We start from the raw sequence: 18662 nt of genomic DNA, 5'->3' as shown, positions 1-18662 counted from the left end.
ATAGGATCTTAGATCTAGAGATTCTCTGATTTTAAAAAATAATTTTGATTTATTTTAGTCTTCTGCTGTATGATCTTGAAAAAGTTTCAAGATCTAACCCTGAAACCCTAGATCTGGTTCCTACAGGTCAGTCCACAGAGCTAGGGTGCAGTCCACCAGAAATAATACGTGGTCCACAGGCACGATCTACGGGCAGTGGAAGCCTCTTTTGTGTGATCCAATGACTGATGTCCATCCTGACCCAGATCCGACAGTCCATGTTTGCTGCCGATTTATAAGAGAAGATATATGATGCGATCTGATGATCTAGAGCCAATCTGAACCCAGATCGAATGGCTATAGTTTGATCTGACTTTGATAAGGATTAAAACTTAATTTTTTATCAAATTTAGATGGTCCAAGCCTGATCCGACGGTCAAAAAAATTTTTAAAGATTTTTATATGATTTCTAAAGATTTTAGGACTCTTTTTTCTACCAAAAAAATATAAAAAATTCACCTACAAATAGGAGATCTGAGAATAAGGGGGAGGAGAAAAATTAGAGAAAAATAAGAAAAAAATAGAGAAAAAAATTCAAGGAGCTTTAGGGATCAATTATTGAGAGATTATGGAGCTAGAGAGTTTGATGCGTGGCTAAATCTCTTCAATCCAGGAATATGATGAAGCTTATAAATAGATTTTTATTTTTATTTTTTATATTTAATTTTTATGTAATAAAATTTTACTTTTATTTCATATTTTTTTATTTTTTCTGAGGTATTAATCCAGCCTACATGGCCTATACTCTCTATTGACGTGTCATGATCTCTGGATACGGTATGTACTTTGGAGAGATAGATCGTAGTATATTAGATTGAATCTTATATTTTATAGTTAAATTTAGATAGTTTATACTCCAACAGGATGACCTGTGATCTACTGATACAGTCCGTATCCCTTAGAGATAAGCTATACTAATACCTTAATCACAAGAATTAATATTGCAACATAAAAAAAAAAAAATCTAATTTGCATGGTGGATTTGGAATTTCTGGATTATTTTTCTGACTTATTTTCTTTCATTAATTATACTTTTAATTAAATTCTTGCTATTTTATTTCTTTTAATCCTTCTACAATCAATTCTCTTTTATTTCTTCTTAAAAAAAAAGAGATAATCATCCTAAATCTCCATGAAAATGATCCCTACTCACTCTATCTATATAGTTTGAGTTGATTTTTATTTTTGACCACCTACGACAGCGATCATTGTATCTCGAAGAATACAAAACTAAAGAAAGCAATGTTATTAAAAGTCCACAACTCTACTACATTTTGCATCGTGGAAGTATTAAAATATACAAAGATTTTAGAGAAAATTTTTGGCAAAGTGACATGACAAAGGAAAAATAACACAATATATAACTCAATATTTAATTTATTAGTAGGCAAAAGTGGAACACCAAAGGCCAGCCAAACCACTCAATCCTTCTATATTCCAATCTAGAAGTGGGAGCATGTAACTATGAATTTTGTTTTCGAGCTACCAAGGACTCCTAGAGGAAATGATGCTATCTAGGTGATTATAGACCAATTGACAAAGTTAGCTCATTTTTTGCCCATCAAAATTAATTTCACCTTGGAAAGGCTGGAAAAACTATATATTGATGAAATTATAAGGCTCCATGGTGCTCTAGTGTCTATTATATCTAACAAAGAAACAATATTTGTCTCTTAGTTCTTAAAGAAATTTGTATTAAGCCATGAAGACTACATTAGAATTTGGTGTAGCTTTTCATCCTCAAATAGAGAAACAATCAAAATGGATATGGGATTTAAAGAGATTCTAGGATGAGCATTTACCTTTAGCAGAGTTTGTATATAATAACAGTTATTAAGCTAGCATCTACTTGGCTCTGTTTGAAGTTTTATACTAGAGAAGATGTAGAAATCCTAAATTTTATGATGGTGGTGGCAAAAGGAATTTATTGTAACTAGAGATTGTTCAATAGATGGTTCATAATATTTAGCTTACTAGAAAATGACTCCATTCATCTCCAAGCTAATAGATAAGTTATGTCGATAGCAGGAGAGCTAGAATTCTAAGTAGGAGATTATGTATTTCTCAAGATGTTGTCCAGCTATGCAACCCAAGAGTGGGGGGGTGAATTGGGTTTTTAAAAATTTAAAGTTAATTTACAACTATGAGGATTTTATAACAATAAGCAGGATAAATGTGGAGAGTGAAATTTATGTAAGGTGTAGAAGTTGGATGCAAGAATGTAAGAAGATAAGAAAATTTAAAAGAAAAGCAAGTAAGCACAACACAAACAAGAAGATTGATAGTGGTTCGGTGCCAATCTTGCACCTACGTCTACTCCCCAAGCTCCTACTTGGGAATTCAAATCCACTAAACCGTATTCAACCCGAATACAATGTCGGAACCTCTGACTCTAGCTATTACAAGTTAAAATACTTATTTTTTGGATACAAACCAACCCAATACAATCTGATTCAAGATTCGGATTAACCTTTCCACGTTTTGAAACCCTTTCAAAACAAAATATCCACTCAAAATAGAGTATAGCAGTTAATCACATAGAAATACAGATGTAGCTCCTTTAATGAGCAAATAAAGCTTTAAATACACTTTACACAATAAGAATGAAGTTTTTCTGATTTCTCTCAAGGTGGTTGAAGATTTGAATGAGCTCTTGAGGGGTTGGTGAACTTGAAATAAAAGCTTCTTGAACTTCAAGAGGGCTCTTGCTTGGGGTCGAAAATGAATGCTTGAAGAATCTTTTCAAAAATCTTATTGATTCCCTCCTTTAAGTGCCTTTTATAACTTCAAATAATGGTGGAAAGTAATCTGGACTGAAATAGAGCCGTTGGAGCACATTAAATGGGCATTAAATGCAGCCAAAACGAGCTGAAAACTAGCCGTTGTGAAATTTTTTCATCACAGGGGTCGACTCATAGGGTCGACTCATGCTCATGAGTTGACTCCTGGGGTCGACTTCTGTAGTACAGAACAGAAAATGACTGTTCTGCAATTTTGGCCTACACAACAGTAGAGGTCGACTCATAGGGTCGACTCATGCTCAAGAATCGACTCACAGAGTGTGCCAGCCAAAGAATTCAGCATACCGTTCAGCTCCTTTTACCATGAGTCAACTCATGGGGTCGATTCAAATATATAAATATGATTTTCTTTCAAAATGCATATTCAAAAATATTAAAATTGCCTCTAATAGATTACAAATCTTATGTTCTTGCTCTTGAGGCATCCGAATCAGAACTTGATAAAATTATGATTTTGCCCCTGAAATACAATAAATCTTTTTCCAAGCTAAAATTATTAGTAACCCCCTCAAATATTTTGTAATCATCAAAATCAATTCAAGGAGCAACACAAGATATCTCCTACCAAAGGTATATAAGATTTAGAGTTTGAGATAAGCTAAGCCCTAAATATATGGATCCTTTCAATATCTTGAAATGAATAGAAGGGGTAGCTCACCATATTGCTTTACCACCCTCTCTTGCTAAAGTTCACGATGTATTTCATATCTCTATATTGAGGAAATATGTGCCTAACCCTAGCTATATAGTGGAGTATGAATCTTTATGGGTCAAAGAAGATTTGGTTTATGAGGAGTAGTCAATAAAAATTATAGATAAAAAGAATCATTTTCTGAGGCAACCAACAATCCGGTATATCAAGATCAATGGTGTAATCATTTAGAATAGGAAACAACATGGAAACTTGAGGAAGAGACGTGAGCCAATCCACACTTATCTCTTAATTTTGGTATGTCAATTTTAAGAGCGAGATCTCTTTCAAAAGCAAAGGATGTGATAGCGAGTCCGACCACCTTTACCTAAGTTGCAAACTGAGATTGACAAATGATTTATTGATATCATAAAAGAAAGTTGAAAGATGAATTGTTAACTTTATCTAAACTAAAGTCGACAAATGGTTTGACTAACTTCCTTTTGAAATAATTGGGCATGTGGGTTGTCGACTTCATTCAAAATCCCAAAAAAAGAATAAAATTTCAAATAGAGGACTATGATCACAATCCTAGAACCATTGCTGGTGTAGAATGAGGGACTAGTGCAAAGCTACTGCCCAACCATTAAGGAAACTCGCACTCATCATAGGTGCAAAACTATTGACATCCACCTCCCAAAGCCACTCTATTTAATCCTATTTCTCCTAAGACCAAGCCATCACTGACCATCAAAGTCTCTAGCATCCTTCCCCACCCGTTCTTTCTCCCCAATGGCCATTGTGCTTTCATGTCGAGTACCGTCGTCTAGTTGAGATTGAAATCTCTCAGATTCCTTTCTCTATTTTATGGTTTATCTGCTTCTCTCTCTCTCTCTAACCCTCTTAGCCACTATTGTTGGACCATCGCTACCATAGCTAGGCCACCATCAACCCCAACCTCTTCTCTTCCTCTTCTTCCTCCTCTTCTTCCATCTCCCTCTTCTACTTTTTTTCCTCTTCCCATTTTTCTCATAATCTCTCTTTCCCGTGGATGCTTTTCCCTCTCTCCATGATCTGTATATTAAGTATGGAATCATTTTCATGATTTTTCTCTTTCCTCTATCTTTTTCTCTTTGCTACCTATAAATCAGACCCAAACCACTAGTTAATCTTGGATCGAGTATTTCTGTCCTCCTCTAATTGGTCAAGTCTAGACCGAGCTAAGATGATTTTATGGTACATGCCATGTATCATGATTTAGAGTTACATTGCTTAATATCCTAAATATTTGATAATGAAACTTTGGAAAATTGTTTATGCATATTGTTGGTGCAGAATTCCATCAAAGTCAGAGAAGCTGGAGCTGGGATGACTGCGGCCGCCGTTGGGACCTGCAAAGAAAGTCTAAACCGGAGTTGGGGGTACTCCGGCAAGACCCTCCGACGCTCAAGTCAGTACTCTACTTCAACAGAAATGGAGTGCTCAAGCAAAAATTTTGGCAGAGTTTCAAGATAGAGTTACCAGCTTCCAGAAGAATGTATCTGGGGGTCTTTATTTATAGACGGAGGGCGTAACTGACTGACAGTGACGTCTGTAACCATCTGGTAGTGGACGTTCAGAGCCGTGTGGAGTTTGTTATGGAGAGTAGTGACGTCAGGGGTCGTTCAGGGCCACGTGGAGCTTGTTGCAGAGAGTAGAGTGGTGTCCGTTGTCAGGACTTACCAGAAAGTGGTGGAGGTGCATGGAATCCATTGCAGAGAGTGGAGCAGGATGGTGGCTCTTGTCGTGGCTTGTCAGAGAGTGGTGGAGCCACAGAAAATCCGTTGCAGCGAGTGGAGTAAGGTAGTGGCCCTTGTTGTGGCTTGCCAGAGAGTTCGGATCTGTCGGCTGAAGCTCGACTGGGATGCCTGATGGAGCAGAATGGCTCTTCATATCATCGTTCTAGGAAAGGCTCGGATGTTCCAAGGTCGCTGACGAATCTACTGTTATCGGATGCTTTAGGTGCTGACGTTTCAAACGGGAGTCACCTGCTGTAGGAGCTCGGACGAAGATTTTTTGTTAACGAAGTCTGGAGAAGTCCGATTGCTGGGAAAGTCCATCTGAGATTTATCTGATGTGAAAGCTCATCCGAAGATCATCTACCGGGGAAGTCCAATTTTATGGGGGACCTGGTAGGAGGTCGGCTGACGATGGACTTCGGATAGCATTGGGGAGGCTCGACAGACATCGGAGGTGATCGGCTATCACAGGGACCTAGTTGCTGGAGCTCATCCGTCATAGAAGCTCATCCGGAATCCATCAGCTGGAGAAGTTTGGACGGGCTTCGATTCTCACGAGAGGTCGAAAGGGGGCCGTTTATTGTAGGAGCTCGGGCGAGGACCAGTTGTCATGGAAGCTCGGAGTAGTGTCCCGCTGTAGAAGTTCGTCCAGAGCCCACTCGCTACAGAGTAGCTCGACTGGAGTCTACCTGTAACAGAAGTTCGAAAGAAATTTGCTTACAATAGATATCTGGGGTAGACAATCCGTCGTAGGAGTTCGGAGTAGACCGTTCATAGCAGAAGTTCGACTCTCGCGGGAGCTCGATTAGGATCTGGGAGGTGGTCGACCACTGTAGAAACTTGGGAGGAGTTTGGTTATTGTAGAAATCTCGTTGTCAGAGAAACTCGGATGCTGACGAAGCCCGGAAGAAGTTCGGAGTAGGGTCATCCGTGGCTGGAAGAAGTCCGGGAGAGACTCGGGTAATGGTTGGCTGCTGTAGGAGGTCGACTGTTAGTGACGCCCAGAGGGCCTTTGGGGCGGCCCGGTTGGTGAACACAGAAGTCTATTATCGGAGAAGTCCGGACGACTGAGGGAGTTCGGAGAGGTGCCACATACAAGATCGGGAGCCGAAATAGCCCCGAAGGATCGGTCTTCTACAAACTTCGATCGGGGGGGTACTTTATACCCAACACCAGTCTCCCTACTTTCGAGTTTGGGTTTCGAATGAAGGAAGTACAGAAAAATTCTCACGGTTGAAGCTGCTCTCCTCGATTTCTGCACTCGATGGTTGCCAGGTATTTTGATGTTTGGCACGCTGGTACTGGAGCTTTTTCGAAAAAGATTTCTTCTTTTTGGAATTTCCATCAGGGTGTGGCTCTAGGTACGGCATAATAATGACTCTGTCAGCTGCCAGCCATTTCCAACAGTCTGTCGAGGTGAGTGGGATACACAGCGAGTGCAGGCCGACCAGAGGAGATCCGCAATCATTATTGCATCGGATCCCGGGGTCTATTTAAACATGCTCTCCTCGTTCAGGGGTTCCACCTTGCTTGAGAGAATCCCTCGGTTCTCCTTTTCTTCCTCGAGAGCTCCAGCTTCCTCTAGCATCCTTTGCGATCTTAGGCATCCTCCGGATCGACCTCCATCATCCTTGCCATCTCCCTGCACTCCTGGGGTCAATCTAGGTCAGTTCCAGAACTTCCTGACATTTTTTCATCTTTTTTTCTTTGTATTCTGTTCGTTTAGCTTTCTCGAGGACCTATTTGCTATTTTTCTTAATTTTCTGAGATTTTTGTGGCTTTCATTTGATCCAAAATATCCTTTGATATCTTCTCTTCTAGCAGTTCTAGGAGTTCGTCAGCCCCAGTTCCCTATAGTACTGGTACCGTAGACAAACCCGTAGCTAGGACTGAGCCCTGTCTGGCCTTTACGTCGGACATCATCCCCAGCTCCTTGACTCCAGATGAACTCTCACTAATAAGGATTCAGTATAGAGTTCCTCCGGAGTACGAGCTGGAGCTTCCCGGGTCATCTGACCGGGCTAGCGCCCCTCCTCCCGGCCACTTCTGTCTGTACCAGGAGGCCTTCCGTGCCAGACTTTGACTTCCGCTGCTGTCCTTTGTCATTGCTCTCTTTCATTTTCTAAATATTTCTCTAGTTTTCATCGTGCCGAACTCCTTTAGGTTTTTGATAGGGTTTCTTTCTCTTTGTAGTTTAGCCGAAGTTTGGTCGACTCTTTCTTTGTTTAGGAACTTCTACACCTTCAAGCACCATCCCTCGGCAAAAGATTGGTGATACTTCTCCCCTCAGTTTGGTAGAAAGGAGTTGCTGAAAGGCGCCCCCTCTTCTGTCCATAACTGGAAGGAGAAGTTCTTCTATGTCCGTTGCCCGACCTTGGAGCTAGGATTACCCCCTTGGGGCTCCCTGAGGGATTCCGTCCGTCGGGCTTCTACCCTGGAAAGGGACGACCTCAAGGCCTTCAAAAAGCTCAAGGCCTATCAAGCCCCCCTCCTCCCCGACCTTCTGAGGGAACAACTTTTGTTCAATGTCGGCCTGAGCCCCCCTTAACCCTGCCGGTATCTCTCCCTCTCTTTTTTTCTTCTTCTTTTTTTTTTTTTTTGCTTTCCCTTCTTCTTGTTCCATTTCAGAGCCATGCTAATTTTCTTTTATCGCAGACATGGATGCAAGCGTGGCTCAGAGGTTAGCCTAGGGTCTCAAGACCCACAAGAGAAAATATGCCTCAACTTCGGGGCCGGCGAAGAAAGCCAGGACAGAAAGAACTAGCTCGACCGTGCCTGCTCCGATGCCCATCGCCGTCGAAGCCCCTTCCGATGCTGAACCCAAAATCCCCCAAGCTCCTTCATAAAGCCCCTCGACCGAGGGTCCCATTTCGGAGGTTCGTCCCGAGGGGGCACCCGGGGCCAAAAGGAGGAGGAGAAAGAAGACCCTGGCCCGAAGGAGTCGCAGTCGCAGGGCTGCCGCCGAGGGGGCCGGTGGCTCCGAGGAAGACTTGGGGAAAAATTCCTTCAATAACAGGGACTTAATAAAGAGGCTGGTCGAAGGGTACATTCTGCCCGAGGTAGTTGAGAGGATCGTCCTCGCCGATCTCGAGCTACGGGTCTGGGACTCTCTGGGATCTTTCCTCGAAGTAGGTTAACTCATCCTTTTCTTTCTTCCTGCTTCTTTAATCTATTCTTTAGCCCTTATGTCGACTCCCCGACCCTTCTTGCAGATTGGGCACTAGCTCGTCGTCAACGTTGAGGCGGCGAAGATCGCCAAGAAGGAGGCAGCTCGGGCAGAAGAGGGTCACCTAGCCGGGGCCACCCGCCTTGAGGAGAAGATCGCCGAGGTCCTAAGCCTCCAAAAGGCACTGGAAAAGGAGGGACAAACCTCATCCGATCTGAGGACCACCCTGGAGGAGGAGAGAGAGAAGGCCGAGGCCGAGGTCTCTGTAGGAACCTTATCTAGGGTTTCAGGATTAGATCTTGAAACTTTTTCAAGATCATACAGTGGAAGACTAAAATAAATTAAAATTTATTTTTTAAAATCAAAAAATCCCTAGATCTAAGATTCTATTACATGATTATTACATAGTATTAAATCAAAAATTAAAATATATAAATATAGCATGAACTACATGTTGATCATATCAACATGTTTCTATACTACATCTAATGTATGTATTAAACAATAGATCAGATCTATTACCTTGCAAGTTAGACATTCTAACCTTGTTGATCTGGGCTTGAGGATGATGTTGCAAGCCGCACACGCATCCGGCCTCTAGGAGTCGTCCACACGAGCCCACGAATCTCGATCAGAAGTCCTGCTTCAGGAAATCAGCACAGTATGCTAGTACTGCACTGATCCTTCTTTGATGGTTGATCAGGTGCCTCCTTCTTCTTGATTTGGACTCTTCCAAAGATGAAAAGTAGAAGGAGGAGTTTCAGATCTGAGACACTCTCATAAAACTCAAGATGGAGGGAGGAAAGATATGAAAATAAAAACCCTAGAAGAAGACCCTCTTCTTCTTCACATTTTTCTCTCTAGACACCCAAACTTGCATCTTTTATATCTCCACGACCCAAAGGTATTTCTCTCTGATTTTTAGATGGCACAAAGGTCTCTCAAATCACTAACTTCTCCTAAAATTTTATGAAGCAACTCATCTTATATAGAGAGATATGATAGAGTCCTTGTCTAGGTCAAACACCTAGTCAAGGCTTATCCAAACATGGCAAGTTAAGGGATGCCCAACTCTTGAGCACCTCCTTCATATTTTTATGCATGGATTATCAGAAAAGGGTACACAATATATACCCTAAAAGCCACAAAAATTTCAAAAAAAAATTGGATAAATTCAGTGCAAAATTGAAAGAGTTTTGAATTTCTAAAACTCTATCTCATAGAATTCGAAATCCAAACTTATTCCTTTTAGATTTGATCCAAACCATCTTCCATGTAAGAAAGAAGAGAGGAGACCTTTTGTGAACGTGGGAGAGATCTGGGAGAGGGCTTTTGTCACACAAAATAAGTGGAGATTGGCGTTGAAGAAGAGAGAGGGCGTGGAGAAGGCTTATGTGGCGCAAGGTGGAATCCTAGTCTTACTAGGATTCTGTCTTATGACTTGTTTTAATTTGGTTTCCCAAACCAAATTAAATCAAAATTAGATCAACCCAATTAAAATAGGTCTTAACCCAATTAAAAATCTAATTTAATTAGATTAAATTAGATTTAAATCTGATTTAATTTTCTAATCAAATTAGAAATTAGATTGACCCAAGTCCTAGTTGAACTAGGACTAGTTTTTTCTTGCACTTGGCTTATCCAATAAACCAATTGGACTTGATCCAATCAAGCTCAAACTAAATCTAATTAAATCATATTTAATTAGACTTAATCTCAGCCCATTGGCTTAATCAAATTAAGCCAATCAGCAATCGAATTGCTAATAGATCCTCCTGCAACACTTGCACTGGGTTAAATGTCAATCGTATTGATCATTTAACCCTAGAACGATTCTTAATCGTTGATCAACCATCTGATCGGATCATGAACTCTAATACGTGTGACCTCATAGGTCCGAACCTAAACCGGTAGCATAGGAATAAATTTCTATACCAATCGAAGTGACCATCTAGCAATGGTATCCAACGACCGGATAGGTCGAATGTGTAGAACAACATCCTTAGAACCCATGCAGATATAGTTTTCATATAATTCATCCCCTTGACCAAAATGATCATAGGACACCCCAGAGTTTAACTGTCAACTCTGATCAGGTTGTCCATATTGTATTTCAAAATATCAAATCCATCTGATGGATTACCCTGGCCAAGGTTTTGCTAAATTGAAATATAGTGACTCATTCTTCTCCAACTCTTGGAGTGGTCAATCCCATCTCGATCACACTCTGACTTCGCAAGTACTTGACTGTGCCCAGAAGCCTTCCGTCCCTGAATTAGAAATTCAGTTAGTCCAGTACCAAAGCACAGTGAGTTGCTTGCAAGTCACTGAGGCGATCTCACGTCTAAGGGACACTTATACCTATATCCCATCAGAGACATTCTTGACAGCAGAATACTCTGGAGTTGGTCACGTTCAATGATGATGTACCCTTACATCTCACCTATATGCCATACCAGTATCTCCACACTCCTTGGTTAAGAGGTCAACCAACCCATATGGCCTACAGCGACCTATGCTTGATAGAAGTTGTCGTCCTTATTAACAGCCTATCATTTGGTCGTGAACAGTTTTAAGGGCTAATCGATAAATCCTCTCTTTATCAAACTTAAATAGTCCTAAGGACTTCATCATAACAACGGAGTTCATTAGAAGATGAAAGCTTATGATGAAAATGCTAAATATATTTTATTTATTAACAAATCAATTACAATACTTGGTTGCTCAACCGTCAACAGCTTGACGATTGGCTTTTTGGGATACATTTCCCAACAACTCCCACTTGTCCTAAAGCCACTCGGCACAGTATCTAATACCCATCTTCGACTTGTGGTTGTCGAACTCCTTTATTGCCAGGGCTTTAGTGAAGGGGTCGGCTAGGTTCTCCTTTCCGTCGATCTTCTGAAGGTCGACGTCACCTCGATCCACGATCTCTCAGATCAGGTGGAAGCGACTGATGCGTAGTCGTTGATAGCACCAAAAGTAACTCTACTCACTATGTAGGTAGGATGAGTCGAGATCGTATCCTCAGGGATCTTGGGCTAAATTGAAATTGCAAGGTAAAAGAAAGAAGTGTTGTTTTTGATTTAGAAAATAAATTATCGTAAAATTGAGGTAATTAAAAAATAAAAAGAGCTCGGGAGTTTTGATATAATTTGCACTAGCAGAGTTGTATCTCTTTTTTAACTAAATAGATGTGATTAATCTTAGGAAAAATACCTATCTTTCCTCGGCACGCTCCGTACCCGTAGATCACGGCGCGTCTCCGGAAAGACTAGGTACACAACTCTTCTTTTCTCGGCACGCCCCGTATCCGTAGATCACGACGCGTCTCCGGAAAGTAAAAGTTGTTCCTAATATTAATCTAACAAGAAAGCATAAATAAAAGCATATGATAGGGAGCAAATAAAGAACTCATGACAATTTAAATAAAAAGCATAATCTTTATTGAATATAAAGAAATACAGAAAAGTTTAGAACAATAAACCATCTCTGTGTCGTTACAAAATTTCTTCTCCACTCTCGAGACTGCTAGCCTAGCTGCTCATGAAGTAGTCCCTTTCTGTTCCTCTATGCAAGGCTTTAGAAGAATTTCTGGGCTCTCCCCTCTAATGGGAGTACAAAATCCTTTTTATAGATATTAGGGGGGAGGAGTTTTACATGGTTTTCCGATGTGGGACTAAAAAAAATACAAATCTTTCCACTTGAAATATTTCCAAATAAAAATTTTTTCTTTAATTTGCTCGCCACTGTGTCTGCGGTGCGCGCCTGCCCGCGTCCTGCCCGCGTCCCGCGTCCGTCCCCGCGTCCAAACCGCGTCCCGCGTCCAAACTGCGTCCACGCGCCAGCTTCCCATGTTCACGCGCCAAAGGATTCACGCGCCAAAGGATTCAAGCGCCCAGGAGCCAAAAAAATTCACGTGAAACCTTTTCCTTTTTTTTTTTTATATTCCAAAAAGAAACAAAAGTTCCTTCATAATGACATCTATATCCTTTTTGGATTCCTTGCATAGTATCTTCATTTTCTATAATACCGGATGCGTCTTTCTTTCATTTTAATTTTATTTTAAGTCCAATTTTCTTCAAACTTGAATCTTTTTGATCTATGAATCGGACTCTTTGTATCGGCGATCACCTTTCCTGTAAAACATCAAAAGAAACATCAAATTCTTAATAAATAAGATAAATTAAATATAATTTCTTAATTTAAAATACTTAAATTAAGTGTTTATCACACCCCCCAACTTGAATTTTGCTCGTCCTCGAGTAAAATATATATATCAACATTGTATACCGACTTGATTTTGAATAAAAAGTAGATTAGGCATCCCAAAAGGTAGATGTTACTTGGTCAGACCATTAAAGAGATATTTCATTGGATTATCAATTTGACCCAATTAGTGGCTGAGTTTTAACTAAAAAAAAATTTCAGAGCTTTTCTTTCACCAACTCCCCACTTTACTCTTTAAATCCTCTAACTTAATGGAAAAGAGGTTTATTATCTTCTTGCAATTTAGTCCCTTTTTATATATATATATATATATATATATATAACATTGCCTACCTTTTTACGCGAACCACAACGCTTACTTAGGCGAAAGGGCCCGGTTACTCAGTAGGAGACCAATGTTGTTTTTCTCTCTCTCTTTTTTTTTTTTTTTTTTTCTTTTTTTTTTTTTAAGGAGAAGTTTTGCATACCTCGATCTTTCCACCCAATTTCTCATGAAGCAGATTCTTTATTAAGATCAGTAAGAAGAAGGTTGTAGAATCACTCCTAAAATTTGGTCTAGTTTAAACCCTACCATTCATTGGGTTTTCTTAATAATTTATTCCTCAGTATCTCTAAAATTATCTTGACCGTTAATCATTCATTTATTAGGATGCCTATTTGACTCTTAATCAAAATAAAATTTGAATACACAAAACTAATTATTTCTGACCATACTCGAGGATTTGATTAATTTTCTTCCCCCCCCCAACTTAATCTACATTGTCCTCAATGGAGTAAGAAAGAAAAGAAAATAAAAGGAGAGAGTGCACCTGGGATAATTTTACTTCGGCAGTTGAAGATAGCTTCATTGATTAATAGGCTCTTGTTCTAAATTCCTGCAGCTGCGATAAAAAAAAAAAAAAATGAAATCGTTGGGTTGCCTCCCAACAAGCGCTAAGTTTTATGTCTTCAGCCAGACGTCAAGTTTATTAACAGACTCTTCCATACAGAGTGGTCCTTTATTCTTTAAAAAAATGATGATCAGTTAAAACAAAATAGACAAAATTTGGGTTGCCTCCCAAAAAGCGCTAAGTTTTACGTCTTCAGCCAGACGTCATATGCAATAAAACCAACAAAAGATGGGTAATGGCTCATACTTGATTGTCCATGGAGGAGTGGTTTTATCATGTGGTGTATCCAACAATATGTTAACTTCTTTCATATATCCCTTAAAGTCATACACTCCAAAGTGAGCCAAGCAAGTATCTAAGGGTTCAGGTGCTAGAATTGTGGGTGTTGCATCTTCTATAATATCTTCTAGTGTATCTACTTTGAAGCAACTATCCATTGATGGTCCTTGGGAAGCACCAAACATATTCAGTCTCAGTTTCTTATTCCCAAACGATACGTCCATGACTCCTGTCCTACAATTGATGCATGCATTCACCGTAGCTAGGAAAGGTCGTCCTAAGATAATGGGAATTTGTCTGGGGTTGCCACTTAATTCCATATCGAGAACCAGAAAATCAACTGGAAAGTAAAACTCATCTACCTTGACCAAGACATCCTCAAGCATTCCACGTGGTTCTTTAATTGATCTGTCGGCTAACTGTAATGTGACTGATGTGGGTTTCAGTTCTCCGAATCCAAAAAGTTCATACACCGAACTAGGTAAAAGATTCACACTTGCCCCTAAATCTAGAAGAGCTTTTTCAATGTGATAATCTCCTATAACACAGGAAATGATGGGGGCTCCTGGGTCTTTAAGGAGGAGTGGCATGCTGGACGACAGAACTAGCCTGTTCAGTGAGACGTACTTTCTTTGGGATTTGTGATCTAGATTTACGTTTTTGGGTGCACAAATCCTTCAAAAATTTGGCATAAGCAGGGACCTGTTTGATTGCATCTAGAAGGGGAAGATTAATTTGGACTTGCTTAAACAATTCCAACATCTCATCGAGTTTTCCTCCCTTCTTATCTGCAGGAATAGGGGCTTTCAGGGCATCCGGAAATGGGGCTTTAGGCAAGTAAGATGATTCAGATGCAGTTGGTTCCTTCTCTATTTTCAGGTCCTCCTTATTCTTGGGTGATTTGGATTCGGTTAGAGGTTTAGGGTCAGTCTCATTGGTTTTACTAGTGTGTTCAATGACCTTCCCATTTCTCAGAGTCATGATTGATTTGGCATGTTCAGAAAAAGCTTCTGGGGTATTAGAACTCTCAATCACAAATTGTCCTCTTGGGTTGCTCTCTGGTTGGCTAGGTAATTTTCCTCCTTCCCTCCTACTGAATGCAGTTGCTAGTTGACCTATTTGGGTCTCTAGCTTAGCAATAGATTGTGTGTGGGAGTTAAAGATTTGAGTGTTGACTTCTAATCTTTCTAGTGCTTTCAGGATTTTTTCCTCAAAAGCTGAGCTGTGACCAGTAGTAGACGGTTGAGGAACATTTTGGAATTGATGGTATGGTCCATGCCTATATGTTGGGTCTTGATATTGAGGTCGAGGTGTGGCAGGACCAACCACTGGTTGTGGTCTCCAGGAAAAATTTGGATGGTTTCTCCAGCCGGGGTTATAAGTGTTCGAATATGGATCGTTTCCTGGTCTGCGAGCTTGTTGGACTTGCTGAACCTGCTCATGCACAAACTCAGGAAATTGGGGTGCGACTGGGCATTCACTGACAAAATGGTTTGGACTTGCACACAATGCACAAACTTCTTGGATTGGATTAGGTGGAATCGGGGATTGTCCAGTGTTTAGAAGACGATCTAATTTTTGGGACAGTTCATCTACCTTTTGATGGATATCTATGGCATTTCCTACTTCATATATTCCACCTCTTTTTGAGTTTAACATGGGTTTATCTCTAATAGAGGCAGACATATGATGTAATGAATTTTCACTTAAAATTTCAAATAGTTGCCATGCCTCATCCTCACTTTTCAGCATAAATGTCCCACCGCATGATGCATCGACCATTTGTCGATGTCTTTCAGAGAGCCCATCATAAAAACATTGGATTAACTGCCACTTGGGTACAGCATGGTGGGGATATTTTCTAATAAGGTCTTTTAATCTCTCCCATGTTTCATGAAACATTTCTCCATCTAATTGGGAAAAACTAGTTATGGCTTTCCTTATTTGATTAGTTTTTCCTATGGGAAAATATTTCTTGAGAAACTCTCCTTGCAGCTGGTCCCAGGTTGATATAGTCATGGAATCCAAAGTATGTAGCCAGTATTTAGCTTTGTCCTTAAGTGAAAAAGGGAATAATTTCAACCTAAGAGCATCATCGGAGAAGTTGTGAATTTTGACAGTTGAGCATATCTCAAGAAATTCTTCAAGATGTTTATAAGGGTCTTCATTACTAAGTCCATAAAATGAAGGTAACATTTGGATTATACTGGACTTAATTTCATATTGAGTGGCCTCCACAGGAGGTACTTGAATACAAGGAGAGTAGGTATATGTGGAAGGAGTAAAGTACTCCTTCAATTGCTTGGGTGGATCATTCTCCTGATTTCAGTCCATCTTTTTATGTCTGTAGGCTCTAAAGGTTCTTTCTATTTCTGGATCAAAAGGTTGAATTTTTGGTCGTAACGATCTACGGCCAAGCATACACCTTACAATTATACTGTAGAGCACACACAGAAATTTTTTTTTTTTTTAATATATATTTTTATAATAAAGTGAGAAAAGAATGAAGAAAATCTAAAGAGAAGAACCTAAGAACCTTAAATCTATGAAAAGGGAGAAATTAATTAATGTTTAGATGTTAATTGCAATCAACTTAAACAATCATATACTCTCTATCCTAGGGTTAACTTAGATCTAGACAGCTCCTAACTTTCAAGATTGCTTTTGAGCACTCCAAGCTCAAGACTGACTAACTGACTCGGCCAGATAAGCGTAAGATGTGGGAGGTTTCCTGCTCGTTGCTTTCCTTAGACACCAACTAAGTTGGCCAGGTCAGTCAACGGAACCAATTGAAAACCACTTTCTTTAACCACTTGCCTTAGACACCGAGCAATTAACCAATCCGCACTCGGTTCAACTCTAGAGCTTTCTTATCCTATTGAGCTCGAAATTTCTAGGGTTGACGTCTAGTTGATTTTAAATTAAGGTCTAGGTTATGCAAATGCAAGGGAGTGATTTGTGGGCCAAGGAAGGGTGATCAAATCCCCACCTTATCTGGTTAATGGGTTATTGCCCTTAAGATCAATTATGGAGATGCAATGCAAAGAAACAAGGTGTCCAATCAGGTTAGAAATTTTTATATTTGAGGTTACGCTATTTTAGTTAAGTGTTATGAAATGTCAGTATTTTTTTTTTTTTTATATATATATAATTTTATCTTGTTGTATATTTTTTTTTAATTTTTTTTTTAGTTTTGCAAGAAAATAAATTTAAGTGATTAAGTCTAAAAAGCAATAAATTACTGGGCTATGAAAAGTAGCAAATTATTCTAAGCAGAAAAATTTCTAAGATTAAAAAGTAGTAAAATATTTATGCAAGATAATTATGTAATTATGCAAATAAGATTATCTAGTTAGAAAGCACTGAAAAAAAAATTAGAGCGAGAAATAGAAACTGAAAAGCATTTATTTTTTTTTAAAAAAAAAAATTTAAATTTTTTTTTTTTTTTTAATTCAACCGTGCCAAGATCCCCGGCAACGGCGCCAAAATTTGATGCGTAGTCATTGATAGCACCAAAAGTAACTCTACTCACTATGTAGGTAGGATGAGTCGAGATCGTATCCTCAGGGATCTTGGGCTAAATTGAAATTGCAAGGTAAAAGAAAGAAGTGTTGTTTTTGATTTAGAAAATAAATTATCGTAAAATTGAGGTAATTAAAAAATAAAAAGAGCTCGGGAGTTTTGATATAATTTGTACTAGCAGAGTTGTATCTCTTTTTTAACTAAATAGATGTGATTAATCTTAGGAAAAATACCTATCTTTCCTCGGCACGCTCCGTACCCGTAGATCACGGCGCGTCTCCGAAAAGACTAGGTACACAACTCTTCTTTCCTCGGCACGCCCCGTATCCGTAGATCACGACGCGTCTCCGGAAAGTAAAAGTTGTTCCTAATATTAATCTAACAAGAAAGCATAAATAAAAGCATATGATAGGGAGCAAATAAAGAACTCATGACAATTTAAATAAAAAGCATAATCTTTATTGAATATAAAGAAATACAGAAAAGTTTAGAACAATAAACCATCTCTGTGTCGTTACAAAATTTCTTCTCCACTCCCAAGACTGCTAGCCTAGCTACTCATGAAGTAGTCCCTTTCTGTTCCTCTATGCAAGGCTTTAGAAGAATTTCTGGGCTCTCCCCTCTAATGGGAGTACAAAAGCCTTTTTATAGATATTAGGGGGGAGGAGTTTTACATGGTTTTCCGATGTGGGACTAAAAAAAATACAAATCTTTCCACTTGAAATATTTTCAAATAAAAATTTTTTCTTTAATTTGCTCGCCACTGTGTCTGCGGTGCGCGCCTGCCCGCATCCTGCCCGCGTCCCACGTCCGTCCCCGCATCCAAACCGCGTCCCGCGTCCAAACCGCGTCCACGCGCCAGCTTCCCATGTTCACGCGCCAAAGGATTCACGCGCCAAAGGATTCAAGCGCCCAGGAGCCAAAAAAATTCACGTGAAACCTTTTCCTTTTTTTTTTTTATATTTCAAAAAGAAACAAAAGTTCCTTCATAATGACATCTATATCCTTTTTGGATTCCTTGCATAGTATCTTCATTTTCTATAATACCGGATGCGTCTTTCTTTTATTTTAATTTTATTTTAAGTCCAATTTTCTTCAAACTTGAATCTTTTTGATCTATGAATCGGACTCTTTGTATCGGCGATCACCTTTCCTGTAAAACATCGAAAGAAACATCAAATTCTTAATAAATAAGATAAATTAAATATAATTTCTTAATTTAAAATACTTAAATTAAGTGTTTATCAGCGGCGCAAGATGTGCTTCGTCCGCTGATGTGTTTTGGGTTCCTTCACCTGAGCTATGGCACCAGTGCTGTCGCAGTAG

The 18662-nt window shown here is 39.5% G+C and overlaps 1 non-coding gene across 1 annotated transcript; it reads left to right on the top strand.

The window, feature by feature from the left end:
- The first annotated feature begins 15655 nt into the window (after positions 1 to 15655).
- LOC140855898 (small nucleolar RNA R71) lies at positions 15656 to 15761 on the top strand. The gene has a single exon (XR_012139343.1). It is a non-coding gene; the product is annotated as a small nucleolar RNA R71 (small nucleolar RNA).
- The last annotated feature ends 2901 nt before the right edge of the window (positions 15762 to 18662 follow it).

Source organism: Elaeis guineensis, chromosome 2 (genome assembly GCF_000442705.2).
Source record: "Elaeis guineensis isolate ETL-2024a chromosome 2, EG11, whole genome shotgun sequence".
NCBI lineage: Eukaryota > Viridiplantae > Streptophyta > Magnoliopsida > Arecales > Arecaceae > Elaeis > Elaeis guineensis.
Note: the sequence above shows the minus strand (reverse complement) of the source record. Positions and strands in the feature narration are given on the sequence as shown.